The following is a 20,650-nucleotide window of genomic DNA, read 5'->3' as shown; positions in this document are numbered from 1 at the left end:
ACAGTAGCATCAAATTCATGATGGACAATACGCAAAACATTGCCTCATTGAACCAATGACAATAAATTGACATGCAAAACAATATCACTATTATGTCATGACACTAATAATATTCCCTCCCTGCTCCACCACATGATTCACCTCCATAGACAAACATACACACGTACATGATTCAACATAGGGTGCTACTAAAGATTTGTTCAACTCCGATAGGAAATTAGGCAGCAATAAATTAGTGGTACTTAAGTACTCCTAATTAATTAAGTGAGACAGCAGAAATGGAAGGGCCCCCTGGAGGATTGTCTCACATGTAAGATAGTCATTGCCGGAGCCCTTGAATGGCCTCGACTGAGGCCTCTGGCTTGAGCAAGATCGCCTTGGCACTATTTATTCTTCTTCTTCTTCCTCCTCTTACAGCTCTATTTCTCTTTCTCCTCGCCAGTTGGTGAAACCAAGTACATGATTGGCCTTCTATTTCAGAATTGGTTTTTTCAGTGAGGGAGTACAAGTGTACTAGTAAAAAATAGCATTATTTTCTCATGGCAGTCGCAAAATAGAGATGAACACATGCATTAGATATCATTCTTACCTAAAGGAAGGTTATGGCGCCAATATGGATGATGAGGATTGGAACACAGATCTCCCTTTGTGCAGTTCCACTGAAATGAACCAATTGTTCCATTCTAGCATTCCAGTTAAACAACGCAAAAATCACTTCTTTTAAGAAGAGTTTTGTGCGGTGCACCAAAAGGTCACAACAGCAACCAGGAGAAATGGATATCCTTGTTTGCACAAAAAGCTACAGAGGAAATAGTCAGAGTCTCAAACAATTACAGGCAAAAACATTTGGCTAAACTTGTCGCGGCTTATAACAGTGGCATGGCTTCATTTTACCAGGGGCATTAGATTAAGAATAGCTAAATGTTTGGTATAAGGGCATGGGACAGTGGGTGCACCAGCAGTCCAGCACCATGTACCTAAACAAGGGCATAAAGTGGTGATTGATAGTTTGTTGCCCCAAGAAACATATCTGGGTTGGTCCCGTTTTTGTTCACTCTAGCCACCTACTCCTATGTGTGGATAGCAAATTTAGTCCTGGTCATACCACTGTGTACAACGTTACCCCTATATTTCCCTTTTCGACCAAGAGACCGGTTGAATGACCAGTCTGTACTACTTTCACCCCCTTTCCTTCCTGTTTGTACCAAGTCCGATGTACATACTAAATTCCCCCACCCCCACTTTATTTCTTGTTTGAATCAAGTACAAGATTCAACTCCATGAAGTAGCTTTACCTCTAACAATAGAAGAAAAAAATAGGTGACGTTGGACCATCCGATCGAGAGGGGCTGAGAGATAGAAAATGATGCACATGCAGCAACGTAGCAAGCTGAGGAAGTAGAGCTAAGGCGGTTTCGAAGGAAGATATACCTGAAGGTCATCGGGATGTGGATAGGTGGGCGGCGGGAGGCCGGATCCACCCACACTAGGGAAACAACGAAGGGATCGGAGGACCTCCCGTGCTGGCGCTCGGCCAGAGATAACGGTGCGACCGACAGTGGGTCTCCTCCCTCGCTATCGACGATGGCCTAAACGTTGCCCCTCCCCCCTTCACCGGCGGAGGGGGATACGTCCGGATCTGTAACCAGCGGTGAGGATAGAAAGACAGTGTGTTTTGAAGGGAGAAAGACAGTGTTACCACCCCTATCTTGTTTAGATCTGGAGAGGATGAGAGTGTGTGAATAGAGCAACCCTAGCAAGCAAGCGCGGAGGCTCTGGCCTATATATACGTAGTGGGGTAGTTTTCCTTTTTCACTTCATCAAAACAATCGTTTAAAATTGTGTACTACGTGCCATGTCACCTTTTTTTAGTTGTTGATTGTTTTTTGATATAGCTACCCGCTTGTTCCAAGTGGTGTTACGGTGTGCCACGTCGCACTTTGTATCGTTCAAGTCTGGCAGAAGTCCCTCCATTAAATGAACAGCCACTCCCTCGTAAAAATTGTGAACAAGCCCATGGCTAAAATTATCGGAAATGTGGGTTGCCCCAACATGCATTATATTTATATATTCTACTCCCTCAGTTCCTAAATATAAATCTTTTTTATTAGCCACACCTAAGACAAGAGGTTTTTATTAGCAGTGAACCCCACATGTCATAGACACAAAAAGTGTGGCAAGATTCCCTTAGGCAAGCCAAAGTGTGTCTAACAATATGAGCAACTCAAGTTAGGCAAGTGTGGCAAGTGTGGGAAATATAATGTGGCAACATAAGACAAACATAGTCACAATCCAAACAGCCCCGTAATTTTTTGTGACATGCATGAAAAATTGGTTAGTTAAATTTATAGTCAAAATTTGGCAAGGTGCATCAAATCAACACATGCAAGTATCAAAAGGAAAGTCACAGCATGCATGCATGCGTTGTACTCCCCCCGTTTCCAAATATAAGTCTTTTTTAGAGATTGCAACAAGTGACTACATACGAAGCAAAATATGTCTACATACATCCGTATGTTGTAGTCCATTTGAAATGTGTAAAAAGACTTATATCGAGTGCAGTGCTTTGATGTGTCGCGTCAACTCATACAATACCGAGAAGTTTGATTACTACAACACCCTCTCCCTCGTAGACTGAGCTCCGGTGCCTTAACTGCACCTGCCTTTGGCTGCATGATAGGTGGGCCAACCACCTGTTGGGCCCACCTGTCATAGACGCAAAGGCAGGAGCAGTAAGTCAATGAAGCTGCGTCCCTCCCTCGCGCATGAGCGTGGTGGCTGGCAGGACTAGTAGAAGCTTTCACTACATGCTATCCCTCCCGCACGAGGTGGACGGACATGCATCAGTGGATTCAATACTGTAGAAGTAGAAGTAACATCATTGTTCATCTTCTCAAAGAGGCGAAGAGCTAAGCGCAACCCGAACATGGCAGTTGTGAACGCTCGCGTGGCAGTCTTTGTGTAGGGGTGGGGCATGGTGCGGTGCCTTGGAGCACACATATAGCCATGCTCTTGCACGAGACAAAATTGCTATTTGAGCCCACTATTGTAGTACTAGTACTTGCTAGTATAGCCATGTAAACCGGAAAGGAGTATTTGCCTTTCTAGAGATTTCAACAAGTCACTAGACTACACCACATGCAATACTCCCTCCCTTCCGGTTTATAGGGCCCAAATCTCAAATCTCATTAACCAAAGCATTTTGCGATTGGAGGAATGTATCTCATACTTTACAAAACTACCCTAATTAAACTCATGCATTAATTACATAGTTCTCTCATTTTCCTCTCTGCCTTGGTCGCGGTGCACAATATTGAGCACTCCTATATGACTAGCCGCTCTATCTACATGGGGGACATCAAAGCATCCGGGCCCGTGTGCCATCCACCAAATCACAGCGAGGTGCTACAGTCGAGACTCACCGGTCACCCCAGTGTGGCCGTCATGACCCATCATATCACAAAACCCACACCTTTACCGACAGTGGTAAAGTGGCCTCGAAGTTGGACTGGACGAAGCAACCGTCATTTCACTGGAATGCTCGTTGAAGCCCTTTCTCCCCTTTCTTGAAGAAAACCTCACTCCAGGCTACTCAGTTCTACCATTTTTCTTCTGTACCAATGAAGGAAAGGTGGGCGAATCAGTGATGCTGCTATATTTCCATTCCAAGAATCTTCTTTTTGCGAAGCACCGACCGATTCTCACAGCCTATTCTTTTCCCGTTTTCATTGTGATTGTGGTTTCCTCTTGATTGCTTTTTGTTTGTCAGTTCATTGATGGATCCTGTAGCACTAGGCAAAGAGTTGCCGGTGGACAACCCACTAGAGACAGCAATCTCCAAGAAGCAAGCACCAACCAACGAGATGACCATGTTGGCAGGCCAACTCATGGAGACGAAGAACTCCAAGAAACAAGCACTGGCCATAGAGTTGACGATGTTGGAGGACTCTTGATGACCCGCAAGTATACAGGATAGTTGTAGCCTCTTTCGATAAGTAAGAGTGTCGAACCCAACAAGGAGCTAAAGGTAGAACAAATATTCTCTCAAGTCCTATCTGCCACTGATACAACTCTATGCACGCTTAGTGTTCGCTTTACCTATAACTAGTATGAAACTATAAGTACTTTGTAGGTGTGATAAGATAGGTTTGCAAGATAATAAAGAGCACATAAATAAAAGCTAGGGGCTGTTTAGATAAAGATGCAATAAAGTAAATATAGCGAGTGTGAAAAGTGGTGGTAGGAGTTGTGAAATTGTCCCTAAGCAATTGACTACATTACTTGACCGATAATCACTATTGCAAATCTATTTGAGGGAGAGGCATAAGCTAACATACTTTATCTTCTTGGATCATATGCACTTATGATTGGAACTCTAGCAAGCATCCACAACTACTAAAGATCATTAAGGTAAAACCCAACCATATCATTAAAGTATCAAGTCCCCTTTATCCCATACGCAAACAACCTACTTACTCGGGTCTGTGCTTATGTTACTCACGCCACCCACCATAAGCAAATCATAAACATATTGCAAACCCTACAGCGAGAATCCCTCACGCTTGCGCAACACGGAGGGCTCAATAGGACATCATCAATAATAGAACATGCAATTCAAACCAATCATAGCAATTCATCAATCACCGATAGGACAACAAAAATCTACTCAGACATCATAGGATGGCAACACACATTGGATAATAATATGAAGCATAAAGCACCATGTTCAAGTAGAGGGTACAGCGGGTTGCGGGAGAGTGGACCGCTGTAGATAGAAGGGGGAAGGTGATGAAGGTGTTGGTGAAGATGGTGGAGGTGTTGGTGTAGATCGCGGTGATGATGATGGCCCCCGGCAGTGTTCCGGCGCCACCAGAAGCAATGGAGAGAGAGAGGCCCCCTTCTTCTTCTTCTTTCTTGACCTCCTCCCTAGATGGGAGAAGGGTTTCCCCTCTGGTCCTTGGCTCCCATGGCTTGGGAGGGGCGAGAGCCCCTCCGAGATTGGATCTATCTCTGTCTCTCTCTGTTTCTGCATTCTCAGATTCTGCCCCTTCACCGTTTCTTTTATATCCGGAGATACGTAACTCCGATTGGGGTGAATATTTTGCCCAGATCTTTCTCATAAAATTAGCTTTATTGCGGCAAAAGAAGAGTGTCAACCGCCTTACGGTGGGCCTAGGAGAGTCTAGGGCGTGCCTGTTGGGGAACGTTGCAGAAAATTAAAATTTTTCCTACGGTTTCACCAAGATCCATCTATGAGTTCATCTAAGCAACGAGTCAAGGGGAAGAGTTTGCATCTACATACCACTTGTAGATCGCGAGCGGAAGCTTGTCAAGGGGATGGTGATGATGGAGTCGTACTCGAACATGATTCGGATCACCGATGTCCAAGTGCTGCACGGACAACACCTCCGCGTTCAACACACGTACGGGACGGGAGACGTCTCCTCCGTCTTGATCCAGCAAGGAGGAAGGAGAGGTTGAGGAAGGCAGCTCCAATGGCAGCACGACGGCGTGGTGTAGTTGGTGCAGCAGTACTCCGACAGAGCTTCGCCAAGCACGTATGGAGGAGGAGAGGTGTTGGGGAGGGGAGGGGCTGCGCCTTGAGTTGTGGTGTATTGCACCCTCCCCTCACCCCTCTATATATAGGGGAAGGGGCAAGGGGGGCCGGCTCTCTAGGGAAAACCCTGGGGGGGCGGCGGCCAAGGGGTGGGGGGCTTGCCCCCCAAGCAAGGGGGGTGCGCCCCCTTTAGGGTTTCCCCCCCAACCCTAGGCGCATGGGCCCAAGGGGGGGCGCGCCAAGCCTACTAGGGGCTGGATGCTATCCCTACGCAGCCCAAGTGGCCCCCCGGGAGGGGTGGTCCCTCCCGGTGGACCCCCGGAACCTTTCCGGTGGTCCCGGTACAATACCAGTATGACCCCGAAACTTTCCGGTGCCCGTTTAACAACTTCCCATATATAAAACTTTACCTCCGGACCATTCCGGAACTCCTCGTGACGTCCGGGATCTCATCCGGGACTCCGAACAACATTCGGTAATCACATACTTGTCTTCCTGATAACCCTAGCGTCACCGAACCTTAAGTGTGTAGACCCTACGGGTTCGGGAGACATGCAGACATGACCGAGACTCTCCGGTCAATAACCAACAGCGGGATCTGGATACACATGTTGGCTCCCACATGCTCCTCGATGAAGTCATCGGATGAACCACGATGTCGAGGATTCGATCAAACCCCGTATACAATTCCCTTTGTCAATCGGTACGTTACTTGCCTGAGACTCGATCGTCAGTATCCCAATACCTTGTTCAGTCTCGTTACTGGCAAGTCACTTTACTCGTACCGTAATGCATGATCCCGTGGCCAACACCTTGGTCACCTTGAGCTCATTATGATGATGCATTACCGAGTGGGCCCAGAGATACCTCTCCGTCATACGGAGTGACAAATCCCAGTCTCGATCCGTGTCAACCCAATAGACACTTTCGGAGATACCTGTAGTGCACCTTTATAGTCACCCAGTTACGTTGTGACGTTTGATACACCCAAAGCATTCCTACGATATCCAGGAGTTACACGATCTCATGGTCGAAGGAAGAGATACTTGACATTGGAAAAGCTCTAGCAAATGAACTAACCGATCTTTGTGCTATGCTTAGGATTGGGTCTTGTCCATCACATCATTCTCCTAATGATGTGATCCCGTTATCAACGACATCCAATGTCCATAGCCAGGAAACCATGACTATCTGTTGATCACAACGAGCTAGTCAACTAGAGGCTTACTAGGGACATATTGTGGTCTATGTATTCACACGTGTATTACGATTTCCGGATAATACAACTATAGCATGAATAAAAGACTATTATCATGAACAAAGAAATATAATAATAACACTTTTATTATTGCCTCTAGGGCATATTTCCAACAGTCTCCCACTTGCACTAGAGTCACTAATCTAGTTACGTTGTGATGAATCGAACACCCATAGAGTTCTGGTGTTGATCATGTTTTGCTCGCGAGAGAGGTTTAGTCAACGGATCTGCGACATTCAGATCCGTATGTACTTTGCAAATTTCTATGTCTCCATCTTGAACATTTTCACGGATGGAGTTGAAACGACGCTTGATGTGCCTGGTCTTCTTGTGAAACCTGGGCTCCTTGGCAAGGGCAATAGCTCCAGTGTTGTCACAGAAGAGTTTGATTGGCCCCGATGCATTGGGTATGACTCCTAGGTCGGTGATGAACTCCTTCACCCAAATAGCTTCATGCGCTGCCTCCGAGGCTTCCATGTACTCCGCTTCACATGTAGATCCCGCCACGACGCTCTGCTTGCAGCTGCACCAGCTTACTGCTCCACCATTCAACATATACACGTATCCGGTTTGTGACTTAGAGTCATCCAGATCTGTGTCGAAGCTAGCATCGACGTAACCCTTTACGACGAGCTCTTCGTCACCTCCATAAACGAGAAACATGTCCTTTGTCCTTTTCAGGTACTTCAGGATATTCTTGACCGCTGTCCAGTGTTCCTTGCCGGGATTACTCTGGTATCTTGCTACCAAACTTACAGCAAGTTTTACATCAGGTCTGGTACACAGCATGGCATACATAATAGATCCTATGGCTGAAGCATAGGGGATGACACTCATCTCTTCTTTATCTTTTGCCGTGGTCGGTGACTGAGCTGAGCTCAATCTCACACCTTGTAACATAGGCAAGAACCCTTTCTTGGACTCATCCATTTTGAACTTTTTCAAAATCTTATCAAGGTATGTGCTTTGTGAAAGACCTATGAGGCGTCTCGATCTATCTCTATAGATCTTGATGCCTAATATATAAGCAGCTTCTCCAAGGTCCTTCATTGAAAAACATTTGTTCAAGTAGGCCTTAATGCTGTCCAGAAATTCTATATTATTTCCCATCAAGAGTATGTCATCCACATATAATATGAGAAATGCTACAGAGCTCCCACTCACTTTCTTGTAAACGCAGGCTTCTCCATAAGTCTGCATAAACCCAAACGCTTTGATCATCTCATCAAAGCGAATATTCCAACTCCGAGATGCTTGCACCAGCCCATAAATGGATCGCTGGAGCTTGCATACTTTGTTAGCATTCTTAGGATCGACAAAACCTTCCGGCTGCATCATATACAGCTCTTCCTTAAGATGCCCGTTAAGGAATGCCGTTTTGATGTCCATCTGCCATATCTCATAATCATAGTATGCGGCAATTGCTAACATGATTCGGACGGACTTAAGCTTCGCTACGGGAGAGAATGTCTCGTCGTAGTCAATCCCTTGAACTTGTCGATAACCCTTAGCGACAAGTCGAGCTTTATAGATGGTGACATTACCATCTGCGTCCGTCTTCTTCTTAAAGATCCATTTGTTTTCTATCACTCGCCGATCATCGGGCAAGTCAGTCAAAGTCCATACTTTGTTTTCATACATGGATTCTATCTCGGATTTCATGGCTTCTAGCCATTTGTTGGAATCTGGGCCCGCCATCGCTTCTTCATAGTTCGAAGGTTCACCGTTGTCTAACAACATGATTTCCAGGACAGGGTTGCCGTACCACTCTGGTGCGGAACGTGTCCTTGTGGACCTACGAAGTTCAGTAGCAACTTGATCCGAAGTACCTTGATCATCATCATTGGTTTCCTCTTCAGTTGGTGTGGGCATCACAGGAACATTTTCCTGAGCTACACCACTTTCCCGTTCGAGAGGTAGTACTTCACCGAGTTCTACTTTCCTCTCACTTACTTCTTTCGAGAGAAACTCTTTTTCCAGAAAGCATCCATTTTTGGCAACAAAGATCTTGCCTTCGGATCTTAAGTAGAAGGTATACCCTACAGTTTCCTTAGGGTATCCTATGAAGACGCACTTTTTCGACTTGGGTTCGAGCTTTTCAGGTTGAAGTTTCTTGACATAAGCATCGCATCCCCAAACTTTTAGAAACGACAGCTTAGGTTTCTTCCCAAATCATAATTCATACGGTGTCGTCTCAACGGATTTAGATGGTGCCCTATTTAAAGTGAATGTAGCTGTCTCTAGAGCGTATCCCCAAAATGATAGCGGTAAATCGGTAAGAGACATCATAGACCGCACCATATCCAATAGAGTGCGATTACGACGTTCGGACACACCGTTTCGCTGAGGTGTTCTAGGCGGCGTGAGTTGTGAAACGATTCCACATTTCCTTAAGTGTGTGCCAAAATCGTGACTTAAATATTCTCCTCCATGATCTGATCGTAGGAATTTTATCTTTCGGTCACGTTGATTCTCCACCTCATTCTGAAATTCCTTGAACTTTTCAAAGGTCTCAGATTTGTGTTTCATTAAGTAGACATACCCATATCTACTTAAGTCATCAGTGAGAGTGAGAACATAACGATATCCTCCGCGAGCCTCAACGCTCATTGGACCGCACACATCGGTATGTATGATTTCCAACAAGTTGGTTGCTCGCTCCATTGTTCCGGAGAACGGAGTCTTGGTCATTTTTCCCATGAGGCATGGTTCGCATGTGTCAAATGATTCATAATCAAGAGACTCCAAAAGTCCATCAGCATGTAGCTTCTTCATGCGCTTCACACCAATGTGACCAAGGCGGCAGTGCCACAAGTATGTGGGACTATCGTTATCAACTTTACATCTTTTGGCATCTACACTATGAACATGTGTAATATTACGCTCGAGATTCATTATGAATAAACCATTGACCATCGGAGCATGACCATAAAACATATCTCTCATATAAATCGAACAACCATTATTCTCAGACTTAAATGAGTAGCCATCTCGTATTAAACGAGATCTAGATACAATGTTCATGCTCAAACTTGGCACTAAATAACAATTATTAAGGTTCAAAACTAATCCCGTAGGTAAATGTAGAGGCAGCGTGCCGACGGCGATCACATCGACTCTGGAACCATTCCCGACGCGCATCGTCACCTCGTCCTTCGCCAGTCTCCGTTTATTCCGCAGCTCCTGCTGTGAGTTACAAATATGAGCAACGGCACCGGTATCAAATACCCAGGAGTTACTACGAGTACTGGTAAGGTACACATCAATTACATGTATATCAAATATACCTTTGGTGTTGCCGGGATTCTTATCCGCTAAGTATTTGGGGCAGTTCCGCTTCCAGTGACCCTTCCCCTTGCAATAAAAGCACTAAGTCTCAGGCTTGGGTCCATTCTTTGACTTCTTCCCGGCAACTGGCTTACCGGGCGCGGCAACCTCTTTGTCGTCCTTCTTGAAGTTCTTTTTACCCTTGCCCTTCTTGAACTTAGTGGTCTTATTGACCATCAACACTTGATGTTCTTTCTTGATTTCAACCTCTGCTGAATTCAGCATAGAAAATACTTCAGGAATGGTCTTTACCATCCCCTGCATATTGTAGTTCACCACAAAGCTCTTGTAGCTTGGTGGGAGCGACTGAAGGATTCTGTCAATGACTGCCTCATCAGGGAGGTTAATATTCAGCTGGGTCATACGGTTGTGCAACCCAGACATCTTGAGTATGTGCTCACTGACAGAACTATTTTCCTCCATCTTACAACTATAGAACTTGTCGGAGATGTCATATCTCTCGACCCGGGCGTGAGCTTGAAAAACTAGTTTCAGCTCTTCGAACATCTCATATGCTCCATGATGCTCAAAACGCTTTTGGAGCCCCGGTTCTAAGCTGTAAAGCATGCCGCGCTGAACGAGGGAGTAATCATCAGCACGAGTCTGCCAAGCATTCATAATGTCTTGGTTCTCTGGGACGGGAGCGTCACCTAGCGGTCCTTCTAGGACATATTGTTTCCTGGCAGCTATGAGGATGATCCTCAGGTTCCGGACCCAGTCCGTATAGTTGCTAGCATCATCTTTCAGCTTGGTTTTCTCTAGGAACGCGTTGAAGTTCATGTTGACATGAGCGTTGGCCATTTGATCTACAAGACATATTTGCAAAGGTTTTAGACTAAGTTCATGATAATTAAGTTCTAATCAAATTATGAACTCCCACTTAGATTAGACATCCCTCTAGTCATCTAAGTGTTACACGATCCGAGTCGACTAGGCCGTGTCCGATCATCACGTGAGACGGACTAGTCATCGTCGGTGAACATTCTCATGTTGATCGTATCTTCCATACGACTCGTGTTCGACCTTTCGGTCTCCGTGTTCCGAGGCCATGTCTGTACATGCTAGGCTCGTCAAGTTAACCCTAAGTGTTTTCGCTGTGTAAAACTGTCTTACACCCGTTGTATGTGAACGTAATAATCCATCACACCCGATCATCACGTGGTGCTTAGAAGCGACGAACTGTAGCAACGGTGCACAGTTAGGGGAGAACACTTCTTGAAATTTTGTAAGGGATCATCTTATTTACTACCGTCGTCCTAAGTAAACAAGATGCATAAAACATAATAAACATCACATGCAATTATATAAAGTAGTGACATGATATGGCCAATATCATATAGCTCCTTTGATCTCCATCTTCGGGGCTCCATGATCATCTTGTCACCGGCATGACACCATGATCTCCATCATCGTGTCTTCATGAAGTTGTCACGCCAATGACTACTTCTACTTCTATGACTAACGCGTTTAGCAATAAAGTAAAGTAAGTTACATGGCGTTCTTCAATGACACGTAGGTCATACAAAAATAAAGACAACTCCTTTGGCTCCTGCCGGTTGTCATACTCATCGACACGCAAGTCGTGAATCCTATTACAAGAACATGATCTCATACATCACAATTCATCATTCATCACAACTTCTGGCCATATCACATCACATGATCAATCGCTGCAAAAACAAGTTAGACGTCCTCTAATTGTTGTTGCATCTTTTACGTGGTTGCAATTGGGTTCTAGCAAGAACGTTTTCTTACCTACGAATAACCACAACGTGATTTTTTCAACTTCTATTTACCCTTCATAAGGGCCCTTTTCATCGAATCCGCTCCAACTAAAGTGGGAGAGACAGACACCCGCCAGCCACCTTATGCAACTAGTGCATGTTAATCGGTGGAACCGGTCTCACGTAAGCGTACGTGTAAGGTTGGTCCGGGCCGCTTCATCCCACAATACCGCTGAAGCAAGAAAAGACTAGTAGAGGCAAGCAAGTTGACAAGATCCACGCCCACAACAAAATTGTGTTCTACTCGTGCAAAGAGAACTACGCATAAACCTGGCTCATGATGCCACTGTTGGGGAACGTTGCAGAAAATTACAAATTTTCCTACGGTTTCACCAAGATCCATCTATGAGTTCATCTAAGCAACGAGTCAAGGGGAAGAGTTTGCATCTACATACCACTTGTAGATCACGAGCGGAAGCTTGTCAAGGGGATGGTGATGATGGAGTCGTACTCGAACGTGATTCGGATCACCGATGTCCAAGTGCTGAACGGACAGCACCTCCGCGTTCAACACACGTACGGGATGGGAGACATCTCCTCCGTCTTGATCCAGCAAGGAGGAAGGAGAGGTTGAGGAAGGCAGCTCCAACGGCAGCACGACGGCGTGGTGTAGTTGGTGCAGCAGTACTCCGACAGAGCTTCGCCAAGCACGTACGGAGGAGGAGAGGTGTTGGGGAGGGGAGGGGCTGTGCCTTGAGTTGTGGTGTATTGCAGCCCTCCCCTCACCCCTCTATATATAGGGGAAGGGGCAAGGGGGGCCGGCCCTCTAGGGAAAACCCTAGGGGGGCGGCGGCCAAGGGGTGGGGGGCTTGCCCCCCAAGCAAGGGGGGTGCGCCCCCAACCCTAGGCGCATGGGCCCAAGGGGGGGGGTGCCAAGCCCACTAGGGGCTGGCTGCTATCCCTACGCAGCCCAAGTGGCCCCCCGGGAGGGGTGGTCCCTCCCGGTGGACCCCCGGAACCTTTCCGGTGGTCCCGGTACAATACCGGTATGACCCCAAAACTTTCCGGTGCCCGTTTAACAACTTCCCATATATAAAACTTTACCTCCGGACCATTCCGGAACTCCTCGTGACGTCCGGGATCTCATCCGGGACTCCGAACAACATTCGGTAATCACATACTTGTCTTCTTGATAACCCTAGCGTCACCGAACCTTAAGTGTGTAGACCCTACGGGTTCGGGAGACATGCAGACATGACCGAGACTCTCCGGTCAATAACCAACAGCGGGATCTGGATACCCATGTTGGCTCCCACATGCTCCTCGATGAAGTCATCGGATGAACCACGATGTCGAGGATTCGATCAAACCCCGTATACAATTCCCTTTGTCAATCGGTACGTTACTTGCCCGAGACTCGATCGTCGGTATCCCAATACCTTGTTCAGTCTCATTACTGGCAAGTCACTTTACTCGTACCGTAATGCATGATCCCGTGGCCAACACCTTGGTCACCTTGAGCTCATTATGATGATGCATTACCGAGTGGGCCCAGAGATACCTCTCCGTCATACGGACTGACAAATCCCAGTCTCGATCCGTGTCAACCCAATAGACACTTTCGGAGATACCTGTAGTGCACCTTTATAGTCACCCAGTTACGTTGTGACGTTTGATACACCCAAAGCATTCCTACGGTATCCAGGAGTTACACGATCTCATGGTCGAAGGAAGAGATACTTGACATTGGAAAAGCTCTAGCAAACGAACTAACCGATCTTTGTGCTATGCTTAGGATTGGGTCTTGTCCATCACATCATTCTCCTAATGATGTGATCCCGTTATCAACGACATCCAATGTCCATAGCCAGGAAACCATGACTATCTGTTCATCACAACGAGCTAGTCAACTAGAGGCTTACTAGGGACATATTGTGGTCTATGTATTCACACGTGTATTACGATTTCCGGATAATACAGTTATAGCATGAATAAAAGACTATTATCATGAACAAAGAAATATAATAATAACACTTTTATTATTGCCTCTAGGGCATATTTCCAACAGTGCCTGCCTCCCTAGGGCGCGCCCCCTATCTCCTGGCCCCCTCGGGCACCGTCTCGCGTTGATTTTACTTCCGAAAAATCACAAATATTCCAAAATAATTCTCCGTCCGTTTTCATCCCGTTTGGACTCCATTTGATATGGGGTTTCTGCAAAACATAAAACATGCAACAGACAGGAACTGGCACTGGGCACTGGATCCATATGTTAGTTCCAAAAAATAGTATAAAAAGTTACCAAAAGTATATGAAAGTTGTAGAATATTGGCATGGAACAATAAAAAATTATAGATACGACAGAGATGTATCAGCATTCCCAAGCTTAATTCCTGCTCGTTCTCGAGTAGGTAAATGATAAAAAAGATAATTTTTGATGTGTAATGCTACCTAGCATAATCTTGATCATATGTCTAATCATGGCGTGAATATTAAGACACGAGTGATTCAAAGCAATAGTCTATCATTTGACATAAAAACAATAATACTTCGAGCGTACTTAATAAAGCAATCATGTCTTTTCAAAACAACATGGCCAAAGCAAGCTTATCCCTACACAATCATATAGTTTAGCCATGCTTCATTTTCGTCACACAAAATGCTCCCATCATGCACAACCCCGATGACAAGCTGAGCAATTGGTTCATACTTTTTAACGCGCTTCAGCCTTTTCAACCCTCACGCAATACATGAGCGCAAGCCATGGATATAGCACTATATGTGGAATAGAATATGATGGTGGGGGTTTATGTGGAGAAGACAAAAAGGGAGAAAGTCTCACATCGACACGGCTAATCAACAGGCTATGTAGATGCCCATCAATTGATGTCAATGCGAGGAGTAGGGATTGCCATGCAATGGATGCACTAGAGCTATAAGTGTATGAAAACTCAAACTGAAAACTAAGTGGGTGTGCATCCAACTTGCTTGCTCATGAAGACCTACGGCACTTGAGAAATCCCATCATTGGAATATACAAGCCAAGTTCTATAATGAAAAAATTCCCACTAGTATATGAAAGTGATAACATAAGAGACTCTCTATATGAAGAACATGGCGCTACTTTGAAGCACAAGTGTGGTAAAAGGATAGTAACATTGCCCCTTTTTTTCCCTTTTTTCTTTTTTTTCTTTTGCGGGCTTCTTTGGCCCCCTTTTTTTATTTAGGCTTCTTTGGCCTATCTTTTTTTATGGGGCAATGCTCTATAATGATGATTATCACACTTCTATTTACTTACAACTCAATATTACAACTCGATACTAGAACAAAGATATGACTCTATATGAATGCCTCCGGCGGTGTACCGGGATGTTCAATGATCTAGCGTAGCAATGGCATCAAAAAACGGACAAGCCATGAAAACATCATGCTAGCTATCTTATGATCATGCAAGGAAATATGACAATGAATGCTCAAGTCATGTATATGATGATGATGGAAGTTGCATGGCAATAATATCTCGGAATGGCTATGGAAATGCCATGGTAGGTAGGTATGGTGGCTGTTTTGAGGAAGATATAAGGAGGCTTATGTGTGATAGAGCGTATCATATCACGGGGTTTGGATGCACCGGCGAAGTTTGCACCAACTCTCAAGGCGAGAAAGGGCAATGCATAGTACCGAAGAGGCTAGTAATGATGGAAAGGTAAAAGTGCGTATAATCCATGGACTCACATTAGTCATAAAGAACTCATATACTTATTGCAAAAGTTTATTAGCCCTCGAAGCAAAGTACTACTATGCACGCCCCTAGGGGGATAGATTGGTAGGAAAAGACCATCGCTCGTCCCCGACCGCCACTCATAAGGAAGACAATCAAAGAAACACCCCATGCTTCAAATTTGTCACACAACAGTTACCATACATGCATGATACGAGACTTGCAAACCTCAACACAAGTGTTTCTACAATCCACAACTACCCACTAGCATGACTCTAATATCACCATCTTTATATCGCAAAACTATTGCAAGGAATCAAACATATCATATTCAGCGATCTACAAGTTTATGTAGGATTTTATGACTAACCATGTGAATGACCAATTCCTGTCATCTCTCTAAATAGATATAAGGAAGCAAGAGAGTTTAATTCTTTCTACAAAAGATATGCCCACGCTCTAACAAATATAAGTGAAGCAACAGAGCATTCTACAAATGGCAGTTTTCTATGTGAAGAGAAACTAGCAATCCAAACTTCAAATGATACAAGTAAAGCACATGAAGCATTCTATAAAGCCATACTCAAAAGATTTAAGTGAAGTGCAATGAGCATTCTATAAATCAACCAAGGACTATCTCATACCAGCATGGTGCATAAAAGAATGTGAAAACTAAATGCAAAAGACGCTCCAAGATTTGCACATATCGCATGAACGAAACAAATACGAAAACATACCGATACTTGTTGAAGAAAGAGGGGATGCCTTCTGGGGAACCCCCAAGCTTAGACGCTTGAGTCTCCTTGAATATTTACTTGGGGTGCCTTGGGAATCCCAAAGCTTGAGATCTTGCCTCTCTTCCTTTTCCTCATATCAGGCCTCCTCGATCAAACACTTCATCCACACAAAACTTCAACAGAAAACTCGGTAAGATCCGTTAGTATAATAAAGCAAATCACTACTCTAAGTACTGTAGAAAACCAATTAATATTTTGTTTTTTCATTGTGTATACTATAATATAGCTTTTCCGTGGCTTAATCCACTGATATAAATTGATAGATTCATCAAAACAAGCCAACTATGCATCAAAAACAGAATCTGTCAAAAACAGAACAGTCTGTAGCAATCTGAACATTCACCGTACTTACGGTACCCCACAAATTCTACCAAAATTAGGAAAAATAAAAAAATTATACAGAAAGACAGTGCAAAAATAATCAGAACCGTTTGACGTTCCAGTAGAAAATGTAAAATCACGCACTACAGCCAAAGTTTCTGTCCTGCACCGTACAAACCAACAAGTATTGTAGACATCCTAAAGGCAAACCTTAGCACATTATTTTTATAATACAATGGAATTGCAAAAGGGGATGATTATTTTTGTTGAAAAGTTTCTGTAATCAAGATTCACAAAGTTTCCGTGAGCATGAACAAAGTTCAAGGCTAGCTCCCACTTCAATCAATGCTTGTCTTTCTCACTTTCACTTTCCTTTTTGAAAAGTTTTGGGTTCCCGTCTTTACTTTTTTATTTTTAAACTATATAAAAGCACTCAAAAAAAAATGACTCTCTAAAACTTCCGGGTTGTCTCCCTAGCAGCGCTTTCAAAGCCATTAAGCTAGGCATATAGTGCTCAAGTAATGAATCCACCCGGATCCCAAGGTATATCAAAGCCAATTTTAATTAACAATGATTTGTAATTTAGTAGTGAGCACAAGGTAACATATATCAAGCAACAACGAAGTCTAACTCTCTTCCTATGCATCGGCATGTCATAAAAGAACAATTCATGCACACCAAGTAAAGGCTAATGCATAGTATAAACAGTTTCTTGCAAATTTATCATATTGGAAACATAGAGAGGTGGAGATATAGTTCCTCTCTCATAATAATTGCAAGTAGGAGCAGCAAGCACATGCATATTATATCTATCAAAATCATCATGTGCAACGATAAAAGGCAACCCATCAATATAATCCTTAATAAGCACAAACTTCTCTGATATACTGTAGTCGGGAGAATTCAAAAAGATAATAGGACTATCATGTGTGGCTGTAATAGCAACAATTTCATGTTTAACATAAGGAACTATAGCAAGTTCATCTCCATAAGAATAATTCATATTGGCATCTTGGCCACAAGCATAGCAAGCATCATCAAAAAGGGGTATTCCAAGAGAATCAACGGGAACATAACAATCATCATAGCAATCATCCTTCGGTAAGTACGAAGGGAAATGAAAGAATGTATGAGTCGAAGAGTTACTCTCATTAGAAGGTGAGCACGGGTAGCTAATCCGCTCTTCCTCCTTATGTTCTTCACTCTCCTCCTCATCTTTTTCATCCAATGAGCTCACAGTTTCATCAAATTCTTCTTCCGTAGACTCCTGCAAAATATTAGTCTCTTCCTGGACAGCAGAGACTTTCTCAATAAATGCATCAATATTGTAGTTATATTCATAATTTTCATAGCAATATTTCAATATAGCATAATTTTCAGGTCTATAAACATCATCATCTAAAGCTTCATACTTTTCAAACAAAGATTCAATTTCATAAGCACCCTTAAAAGCAATGAATTGTTCTATTTGTTCCACATCATAGTAATCATAGATACCATTAGCATAAGAAGCCAAGGTTTTATTATCATTGAATTTGCATGAAAAGGGAAGGTGTGGAGCCTTCATCCTAGAGCAACAAGTATAATCATATCTCAAGCATAGGTCCCGAGCATACCAATGCAACATATACATTTGATCCCACAATAGCTTCCCTTTTTGTATCAAGACATAATCCCTAAAGTATTCACGTTGATCCAACCTGTCTCCCATAAAAAAATTGAATGGGGTTTTCTCAGGATTATCAAAGTAGTACATAATATCTTGAACATAATGAGCATCGAGGGTTTTAGGAGGTTCCCCATCTCCATGAGTAGCAAGTACACCTATTTTTTTTTGATATTTCATGTTCCATATCCATAACTAAAGATAGAAAACAACTAAGAACAGTAAATAAAAATTACTTAGTGATAAAGCAAACAAGCACACACAAGAATATTCACCCCACGCTATGACTCCCCGACAACGGCGCCAGAAAAAGGTCTTGATGACCGGCAAGTATATGGGATAGTTGTAGCCTCATTCGATAAGTAAGAGTGTCAAACCCAACGAGGATCTAAAGGTAGAACAAATATTCTCTCAAGTCCTATATGCCACTGATATGACTCTACGCATGCTTAGTGTTTGCTCTACCTAGAACAAGTATGAATCTAGAAGTACTTTGTAGGTGTGATAGGATAGGTTTGCAAGATAATAAAGAGCACGTAAATAAAAGCTAGGGGCTGTTCAGATAAAGATGCAATAAAGTAAATATAGCGAGTGTGAAAAGTGGTGGTTGGAGTTGTGAAATTGTCCCTAAGCAATTGACTACGTTACTAGACCGGTAATCACTATTGCATTTCTATTTGAGGGAGAGGCATAAGCTAACATACTTTATTTTCTTGGATCATATGCACTTATGATTGGAACTCTAGCAAGCATCCGCAACTACTAAAGATCATTAAGGTAAAACCCAACCATAGCATTAAAGTATCAAGTCCCCTTTATCCCATACGCAAACAACCTACTTACTCGAGTCTGTGCTTCTGTCACTCACGCCACCCACCATAAGCAAATCATAAACATATTGCAAACCCTATAGCGGGAATCCCACACGCTTGCGTGACACGAAGGGCACAATAGGACAGCACCAATAATAAAACATGCAATTCAAACCAATCATAGCAATTCATCAATCACCGGTAGGACAACAAAAATCTACTCAGACATCATAGGATGGCAACACATCATTGGATAATAATATGAAGCATAAAGCACCATGTTCAAGTAGAGGGTATAGCGGGTTGCGGGAGAGTGGACCGCTGTAGATAGAAGGGGGAAGGTGATGGAGATGTTGGTGAAGATGGCGGAGGTGTTGGTGTAGATCGCGGTGATGATGATGGCCCCCGGCGGTGTTCCGGCGCCACTGGAAGCAATGGGGAGAGAGGTCCCCTTCTTATTCTTCTTCCTTGACCTCCTCCCTAGATGGGAGAAGGGTTTCCCCTCTGGTCCATGGCTCCCATGGCTTGGGAGGGGCGAGAGCCCCTCCGAGATTGGATCCATCTCTCTGTCTCTCTCTGTTTTTGCGTTCTCAGATTCTGCCCCTTCACCGTTTCTTTTATATCCGGAGATCCGTAACTCCGATTGGGATGAATCTTTCACCGAGATCTTTCTCATAAAATTAGCTTTCTTGCGGAAAAAGAAGAGCATCAACCGCCTTACAGGGGGCCCAGGAGAGTCCAGGGTGCACCCCCTATCTCCTGGCCCCCTCGGGCACCGTCTCGCGTTGATTTTACTTCCGAAAAATCACAAACATTCCAAAATAATTCTCCGTCCGTTTTTATCCCGTTTGGACTCCGTTTGATATGGGGTTTCTGCGAAACATAAAACATGCAACAGACAGGAACTGGCACTGGGAACTGGATCAATATGTTAGTCCCAAAAAATAGTATAAAAAGTTGCCAAAAGTATATGAAAGTTGTAGAATATTGGCATGGAACAATCAAAAATTATAGATACGACGGGGACGTATCAAGGACGAACTCCTCAAACAAAGTTGGAAGAACAGCAAGGGCCCCACCATGCCTACCCCAGAAACTCTGATGGCCACCTATGCGAAGCTCAAGGCCGAGTTTGAGGAGATAGTCGCCGTTGAGAAGCAGTATTCCCCTGGCAAGGTGATGGCCCCCATCGAGGATGAGGATATGGCCCCCCCGAGGGATGGGATCCCCTAGTGAGTTGCACAAGGTAAAAAATAATGGCTTATTACCATAGTTGTGGTTTTTGATTATTTAAAATGTGCTTGATAATATGTTAGGGTTGTGCAGGTGCCGGTGGACGTCCTTGATGATTCCGATGTCGCGGCCCGTCCTATGGACAATGCCCCAGAGATCGTTTTCGATGTCACGGTCCGTCCTGTTGGCATCGCCCCGTAGATCGATTCGATGTCGTTGTCCATCCTGTGGACA

This window comes from Triticum aestivum, chromosome 3B, assembly GCF_018294505.1.
Source record: "Triticum aestivum cultivar Chinese Spring chromosome 3B, IWGSC CS RefSeq v2.1, whole genome shotgun sequence".
Taxonomy (NCBI): domain Eukaryota; kingdom Viridiplantae; phylum Streptophyta; class Magnoliopsida; order Poales; family Poaceae; genus Triticum; species Triticum aestivum.
The sequence above is the reverse complement of the archived record's forward strand: the minus strand, read 5'-3'. Positions refer to the sequence as shown.